The sequence below is a fragment of the Gossypium hirsutum genome, chromosome A01 (assembly GCF_007990345.1).
Source record: "Gossypium hirsutum isolate 1008001.06 chromosome A01, Gossypium_hirsutum_v2.1, whole genome shotgun sequence".
In the NCBI taxonomy this organism is placed as follows: domain Eukaryota; kingdom Viridiplantae; phylum Streptophyta; class Magnoliopsida; order Malvales; family Malvaceae; genus Gossypium; species Gossypium hirsutum.
The window spans coordinates 110,672,088-110,681,490 of NC_053424.1; the positions used below are offsets into that span (position 1 = coordinate 110,672,088).

At 33.2% G+C, this 9,403-nt stretch overlaps 1 pseudogene; it reads left to right on the forward strand.

Moving 5' to 3' along the window:
* The first annotated feature begins 4,184 nt into the window (after positions 1-4,184).
* On the forward strand, positions 4,185-8,743 carry LOC107925424 (extra-large guanine nucleotide-binding protein 1-like; annotated as a pseudogene).
* Positions 8,744-9,403: the final 660 nt, after the last annotated feature.

Here is a 9,403-nt window from a genome sequence, read left to right on the forward strand (position 1 = left end):
TAGGTCTTGTCCTAGAATTATATCAACCAATTAAACCTATATTCAAAACAAAATCCAATCTTTACGATTCAACTTAGTAACCAACCAAAAAGAGATTCTCAAACTAACGATAAGAAGAATTATACCCTTACCCGACCAAAATAGAACATCAGGAGGTTAACGAGTAACGGATTCACCACACCCGTGTCAAGAATTTAGTCATGAGAGCAAAAAAAAAAAAAGAAAAAAAAGAATTGAGAACATAAGAAGTCGAGAATTGAAGAATAAGCAAGTTTTGAGGAAAAAAAAAGAACATGGAAATGAGAATTTAATTAATTGATTTAAAATAAAACTCACTTATTTCCAAATAGATGCAAAATATTTCCTTATTGCTTACGCATGTATTTGGACATATGACCAAAAAGTATACAAAAGCTTAACCGCCGAACCACTAAACTCATTATTGACATTAGTTAACCGGATATATTATTTATGCCAAACGATCAAGGATAAAGGTTAAGACGAAATAACAAAAATTCTAAATGAATTATTCAAACCCGAAACCTCACACACACAAGCATGTCACTTAACCACAAAATCATATCACTCACATTCCTTAACCACTGAACCAAACTAATTCACTTTGCAATATTTTTTAAAAATCTTAACTCAAAATCAAGAAGTAACCACTCTTAATTTCATTATCTCAATTTTTTCCAACTCAGTTTTTGGGAGGTTACAATTTTAATTATTCCATACTTGTTCTATTTATTATCTAATTTATATATACAAAAACTTAATTAGTTGAAGAATGACTTGTTTGGTTTAGTATTTTAGATTTAATTAAAAAGTTAATTTTTCAAAATTCAACCTATTAAATTAGTATTAGAAAATCTTCAATTATTTTTATTTTTATTTTTATGTTGGATAAATTTAAAATATTATAATAAAAATTAAAATTTTTATTTCTAATTTATTATTAGAATTATTTTTTATTTTTTTTATTTTTTACAAGTAATATATAATCTAGAAATGAGTTAATAAAAAAAATTATTACTCTTAAAAAAACTAAGTGAATCTATTTATTTAAAGGCTTAATGGCGTAAAAAGCTCTTAATTTTTTTCAAAAAAAAGCAATTAAGCCACTGTTTATTTTTTTGCACTTAATTGGGTATTTAAACTTTCAAAATGTATATAAAAATCTCTTAAACTTAATAAAAAAATTAAAGCCCTACCTTTTTTTTGCACTCAATTGCCAAAATATATAAAAAACCCTCAAACTTTTTTAAAAAATGCAATTAAGCCCCACTTTTTTTTTTTGCACTCAATTGCCAAAATGCATAAAAAAACCCTCAAACTTTTAAAAAAAAAGTAATTAAGCTCCACATTTTTTTTCACTCAATTATCAAAATGCATTAAAAAGACCATTTGACTATTAAAGCTAATCGCCCCTAATTTTTTTCCAGTTAAAACCACCACATGTCGCAACCACTGCATGACATGTGACAAAAAAATAATAAAAAATAAAAATAAATAAAAATTATTAAATTTTAATAAAAAATTAAAAATGATAAAAATTGTAAAAAAATTATAAAATATATAGAAATATAGAAAAAATTATAAAATTTTATAAAGTTGTAAAAGAATATAAGAAAGTAAAGAAATATGAAATTCATAAAAAAAATTATGAAAATTATCGTATCAAAAGAAATATTTTATAAATTTTCTATAAATTTTATTGATTTTTAATTTTTATCATTTTTCCCCACATGTCACGTTATGTTGCGACATGTGATAGCTTTAACTGAAAAAAAAACTTAAGGGTAGTTGACTTTAATGGTTAAAGTTAATGGTTAAAGTGTCTTTTTTATGTATTTTATAATTTTTATAAAATTTTACAATTTTATATTTTTTTCTAATTTTTAATAAATTTATTTCTTTCATTTTTATTAAATTTTAATAATTTGTTTAACTTTTATTGATTTTTATTTTTATAATTTTTTACCACATGTCACGTTGTGGTTGTGACACGGGGTGGTTTTAACTGAAAAAAATTAGGAGTAGTTAAATTTAACGGTCAACTGTTAAAGTTTACGATTAAATGGCCTTTTTTTTGCATTTTGGCAATTGGATGCAAAAAAAAAAAGAGGACTTAATTACTTTTTTTGAAAAAGTTTGAAGGCGTTTTTTTTATGCATTTTGACAGTTCAAGTATACAGTTGAGTGCAAAAAAATGACTTAATTACTTTTTTGAAAAAGTTTGAGAGCTTTTTACATCATTAAATTTTATTTAAAAAGGCATTGAAAGGGTGCAAGGGATATTTATTCATGATAAACGAGACTTAAATTTGAAGATCTTCTCAATTTAGCAAAATAAATTGAAAAAGAACTAAAACTCTAAAAACTAGTAAAGATTTTCTACTTACTCAAAATTGAAAAAAAAAATACTTTTGTTATACATCGGTGATCACTGACTTGAGTCCTAGATAGGATTAGGGTCACCTATCCGTGACCTAAATAGGTCCCACTAGAAGATTAGGTGCGAAGCAAGCCACGAGAGGATAGCAAGGCGAGTTCGCGGTCCCTGCTCGTAGAACGAGCTCGCAGACTCAGCTCGCAAGGCAAAGCCAAGGACCTAGCTTGTAACGCAAGGCCACAGATCCAGCTTGTGAAGACCTAGGGAGCTCGCAGAAAAGGTCGTGTACTCCGTAGGCCACCTGGCGGCTGGGCCCACGTGTCTAGTAGGTACGGAGCCCGCCCAAAATGTCATTCCCAAGAATAGAAAGGATCGCGTGCTTTGTAGACACATGCTCAGTAAACTTCGAGCTCACAGTGAATGTCAATACTAGAGGTAACGAAGTCAAGACAAAATAGTGGGGCCCTATCATGAGCTGTAATAGTACTACTAACAATATATCAATAAATATACGAGAAAATATTTCTCAACAACTTCATAGATTAATTCTAAGTTTTGAAATAAAAAGATAAATTAGTTTAAATTAAAAAATAAATCTAATTACCTAAGATAAATAAAAAATAAAAAATAGTTTAAATTAAAAAAATCTATTTATTTAAGATAAATTAAAAAAAAGAGATAAAACCAGTTTAAAAAAATCTTATTTCTATAAGATAAATAAAATATAATAATTATTACAAATACAAAATTAGAGGTGTGCATGGGTCGGGCTACCCGGCCCGGCCCGAAGGCCTGCCCGAAATGTGGGAGGGTTTGGGCAAAAATATAGGCCCGAAAAATGGGCTTGGACAAAAAAATAAGGCCCGTTTAAAAAATGGGCCGGGCCTCAGGTAAGGTATTTTTAGCCCTTGAATGTTATTTTCTTGTTATTTTCTCCCTATTTTGCTACCATTTTACTATTATGTTGCTATTATTTTGTTGTTATTGTTTGTATATTGTATAAAATTTATTTTATTGTTAATTTTCTTATTATTTTAAAGGCATTTGTTAATTTTTTTATTATTTTAGAAGCATTTGCTTGTTAAGTTGCATTTATCTTAGTATTATTTAAGTCTACATATTTTTTAAAATTTATTTTTAATTTATTGGGAAATATTTATTTTGATATTTTTTGTATTTTTGATGTATTATATATATTTAAAAATAATTTAAAAAATTAATATGGGCGGACCGGGCTGGGCCCGAGTTTTAGTATTTTTATCCGGGTCGGGCTTGGACAAAATTTTAGGCTCGGCCCGGCCTGGCCCGAGCCTAATAAATGGGCATGATTTTTTTAGTTGAGCCCGGCCTGAACCCGGCCCGGCCCGGCCCATGAACACCTCTATACAAAATAAATGTATATAATAAGAGTTGATTTTCGAGAAATTATTTTATAGAATCTTTCTATCATATTAGTTATATTTTTTTCTAATTATTTAATGATATTTCAGTATTTTTTTCATACCATTAATATATTTTTGTAATTTTTTTATCTTAACCCCGAATCTCAAACCCTAAATCCAAATTTAAGATTCAAGATTCAAAGTTCGGAGTTTAGGATAGGAGGAAAGACATATCAATTACATAAAAAAATTACTGAAATATTATTATTAAATAATTAAAAAATAATTTTATAGGATTCCATAATATAATTTCTGTATTGGAGTCCTACAATAATGATGAAAAAAGTGATTTACGGCGTCACATTTTGTGGAGTTGGCTATATCTCATCACTTTTAAGGAAACCAAACATGGCCTTTTATCGTTGGCGATTCAGAGGGATGTTTCCATTCCAGGCTCCTTTGACAAATGAGGCACTTCATTTCATTTCAAGTGTGCAAAATTTCATCATCTCCTTCTCCAGCGTGTTGACTTGGAAAAACAATGAATAAATGCAACCCGAATATGTTGTCTCCTGTCCCCATCGTTTACTCTTAACACAAGACCCACCCTACCATTTTTCTTTTTCTTTATTCTTCATTTCCATTCTCAATTTTTCTTGGAAGTTTCCCACTCCTTGTACGTCTCCCATTTTTTTTTCTTAATTGTTTGAATGAGTTATTGGCTAATTGTTATTCTGGTGGCTAATGGGTTTTAAAGTTTGATTTTTCCTTTCCCTTGTGTTCCTCTTGTTTATGGAATTACAATTGCTGGCTTTGTTTCTTTGGAATTGAGACTTAAAATATAGAAGTCATGGCTGGGATCCTAAGAAAAATTCTCCATGTTGGGCAATCATCCCCTCCCAAAGATGATGATAGTAACGTTGAATACTCATTTGCTATTGAGTACAATGGTCCTCCCGTCAGTTCTGATATCCCCAGAGCAGTTCCGGTGGACGTTGACCAACTCCCAACTGCTGCCACTATTTCTTCTTCCTATGTTTTGAATAACAACATTTCATTGCCAGTTATCCAACCTGTTGTAAATACTAACAAAATGAAGCAAAATCTAGCCAGACACAAAAAAATTGGTTCTGGTCTGTCCAATGAACCATCAATTCAAGTTGTTAGTTTGGATTCATTAGGTCAGACAATTGATGGCATAGGAAGTTGTGGCATTATGCAAAATTCTCATGTTCATGATAGTTTAGCTGATGATTGCAAGCAAGGTTTAGGGTTGCACAACAAGTACATGGATTCTCCTCATTCTGATACAACAGGTTCCGTTTTGAGCTCACCATCAGTTTCATCATCTGGGGTATTTTCTCAAAAAAGGGCGGATATTCACAACAATGAGACTACTACTCGCCATGTCAAAAGACCACCTGCTGTAACTTTCCGTGACCCTGAATCGTGCGACATGGTCCAGGGAGAGTCCAATTCCAACTATTCCGAGACGCAAAGCATGCATGCTGCTGAACAATCAATTGAGAGGAACGGGAAAAAAGGGTCAGGTTATAGGTGTTTAGAGGGAAACCAGTTTACGGAGAAAGAGATTTGCATTGTTTGTAATGCTAAGTATTGTTGTAAGTGTGTGTTGAGAGCAATGGGGTCGATGCCAGAGGGGAGAAAATGTGTTACTTGCATAGGGAAGAAGATCAACGAGTCGAGGCGAGCAAGTCTTGGAAAATGTTCCCGGCTGCTCAAGCATTTGCTCAATGAGTTGGAAGTTAAACAGGCAATGAGTTCTGAGAAGACATGCAAGGCAAACCAGCTACCACCTCAGCTGGTTCTTATCAATGGAGAGCCTCTGAATCAATATAAGTTGCATGTTTTGCAGACCTGCCAAAACCCACCAAAGAAACTAAAACCAGGACGCTATTGGTATGATAAAGTTTCTGGATTTTGGGGAAAGGTAATGACTAAACTTTCTTTTTTTTTTTTTTCTTTTCATTCAAGTAAACTAGCTTCCATTATCTTCCACTAAAATTGAATTACTGCTGTGTTAAAATAATCAGGAAGGAGATGGTCCTTGCCAGATTATTACTGCCCAGCTAAATGTTGGAGGTCGTATCAAGGCTAAGGCTAGCAATGGAAATGCAAAAGTACTCGTAAATGATAGAGAGATTACAAGAAAAGAGCTGTGGATGCTGCAGGTTGTTGTGATGTACATGATTGACTTCCTTTAAGTAATGATATTTTAGACATGTAAGGTCAGTGCCAATCTGTTAAAATGTTTTCAGTTTGCTGGAGTTAATTGTGAAGGAAAACCGAGCTTTTGGCTAAGTGCAGATGGATCTTACCAGGAAGAGGGTCAGAAGAATGAAAAGGGACCTATATGGAAGAAGGTATATTTGCATAGGGATGTATAAACTTTCCCCTTATGGAATATACTAGTAATAACATGGATGTTGTACATGTACCTTACTTTCAGACAAGAATTAAACTTTTCTGCGCTCTCTTGTCTTTGCCGGTTCCTCCTAATGTGGCGAACCCTGCTGGGGAAGATGTCAGCCAGAGGACCCTAGAGCAGCAAGTGCTTCTTAAACTTCTTCTAGTTGGCTATCAAAAATCAGGCACAAGTACAATATATAAGCAGGTAAATATATCAATGGAGGCAACTCATTTCAATTAGTCTTTCACCCATTTTTTATGGCTGTAAACAGTATCTGTTACTGATGACTACTATGGTTCTATAACACTGGACATGCAGATAGGATGTCCAAGTGAAACATTAATTTTTGTTACTTACATATTTCAGGCCAAGATTCTGTATAATGTTCCTTTCTCAGAAGATGAACGCCAAAATATCAAATTGAAGATCCAATGAAATTTGTATGGATACCTTGCTATATTGCTAGAAGGACGAGAACGGTTTGAGGAAGAAGTCTTACTAGAGAATAGAAAATTGCAGTTTGCTGATGGACCTGGTTCTTCGGGTACAACAATAATGATTATTAAGTAGTCATTTTTCTGCAAGTTTTTTTATAAATTATTTTGTTCTCTGCGAAGTTGGTTACTGATAAAAATAGATGCATTTTCGGGTAAAACTTTTCTATTATCCCCTGCAATACTTGGATTAGTAGTGATAAGCCTCACAGATAGCAATATGATCTGTAAAAGCCTCAAGTATTTGCAATACTTTAGATATATATTCTTAGGATCTGGATAGAATAATTGACATTATTATTTAATAGTGTGATCTTCATTGTTGACAGGCGGTGCAAGCCAGATTGATGGTAAAACAAAATATTCCCTTTCCCCAAGACTGAAAGCCTTCTCGGAGTGGCTTGTCCAAGTGATGGTATCTGGTAATTTGGAAGTCATCTTCCCAGCTGCTACTCGTGAATATGCACCATTTATTCAGAAGCTGTGGAATGATGCAGCCTTTCAGGCCACTTATAACCGGAGGCATGAACTCCAAATGCTGCCCAGGATTGCTACTTATTTCCTAGAACGGGTAAGCCTGCTGCTCTGGGTTTTTATCCTTCCAACTAAGTGAGCAGCTGGAATTGCTTAGCAATTGGAGTAGTTTTTGAAGTTAATCTTTTCCTCAGGCTGTTGAGATCTCAAGGACAGATTACGAGCCATCAGACATGGATATCTTGTATGCTGAGGGAACCCAATCATCCAATGGACTTTCTAGCATGGAATTCTCTTTTCCCACAAGAGAAAGAGAAAGCTTTATTGATGGTTATCAACATGATCCATTAGCAAGGCTAGTTTATATTTGATTCTACACTTAAAAGTTGTTTACTTTTATTTGTCTTCTAATCACTTTGAACTTGCTTAACATGACTGGTTTTGCATCTGCAGGTACCAACTTATTAGACTGCATCCCAGCAGCCTTGGGGCAAGCTGCAAGTGGGTGGGAATGTTTGAAGATATCAACATGGTCCTATTTTGCGTCTCCTTGACTGACTACGACGAGTTTTGGTTAGACAGTAATGGAGTTCTTATAAACAAAATGGTGGCAAGCAAGCAACTGTTTGAAACTATAGTCAGTCATCCCACCTTGGAGCAAAAGGACTTCCTTCTTATACTCAACAAAGCTGACCTACTCTTAGAAAAGATGGAGGAGGTTCCTCTGACTCGGTGTGAATGGTTCCACGACTTCAATCCAGTTATCAGTCACCATAACAACAATCTTACTGCTTCAGTAGCACAACGTGCCTTCCATTATATTGCTGTGAAGTTCAAGAGGTTATTCGATTCTCTTACACATAGTAAGTTGTATGTTTGTATGGTTACTGGTTTGGAGCCTGATTCTGTTGATGAAGCTTTCAGATACGCCAGAGAAATCCTTAAGTGGGATCACAACGATAATAGCTTCATCAACAACGAGTTTTCCACTACTACCGTTATTGAGGCAAGCACAACTTCATGACCCCCGTTTTGTGTATGCGTGTGTGCTCTAAATCACAGAACTCAATTCTAAAGCAGGGCAAGCATTTCTTTCTTTTGTATTTACTAGATTTCCAATATGTAAGTATGTATGTAACTCGAAAATCAATTAGAAAACATTCAAGTATTACTGGATATGTTTAAAGAGAACAGCTAATCATATACAGCGCTCAGATACAAAAGAAATGAACACTAAAAGCAGAGCTGGCTGCCATATCCACAATAAAACAACTCTAATTTACACAAAGCATAGAGTTGCCTTTACATATAAGGCCCAACAAAGTTAGGACAAGGGAACTTTCTCTAATTTATCATTACCAAGGTACAAACCGATCCATAAGCAGACAGACAGTAGCTTCAGACATTGTGGTTTCGTTAGTATCATCTTTAGAAGCATCTTTGTCTTCAACATGCCCTTCTTTGGTCGGAAACGGTTGGTCTTTCTTGGCCCTTATTGACAAGAATGGTTTTCTTGCTTCAACTTTCTCTTTAAGCTTTGCTGCTACCTCGCCCATCCATCCACCAACTACTGCAGACATTTTTCTCACTCTCTTTGGAATTTGTTTATGATATGCTTTTGCTTTTCTGGAAGAAACAGGGAGGGGAACCAAAAGGGTTAATATAGAAGAAAGGAGAGAAAAGCACGGAGAGTTGTGGTTTTTGCCAAACAGTTGTAGTTTTCATTGGCGGTGTCAGTATCTGTGGGTTCTGACTCATTGGAAACAAAGAACCCATGTGTGGGACGGCCCCTAGATACTGTTCATTTGGAAGAAAAGGATATTCCCAAATCCTTCCTCAATATCTTCTCTCTCTCCTCTACCAAACTTCTGCCATCTGTTTGTTCATACCATCTTCCATTTCCATTTAGAAAGGTTACAATATGCAATAATTTATTTTACTTTGGAATTTAGTTTTTTTGTTTTTCCAAATTTTAAATTTTATATTTAATTATTAATATTTTTTAATTTATTAATAACATTTTAAAGTTAAAAATATAATTTAATAACTATATAATCAAATAATAATTTTAACAATATCAGTAATTGAACTCAATTTTTAAAATTTGATTTTTAATCAAGATTTTAATAAAAACTTAAATTTAATCCAATTTTTCATTATTTGTATATTAATAAAAGAATTTTAAAATATAAAATTTATAGTTCAACTCAAATAAAAAAACAATTAT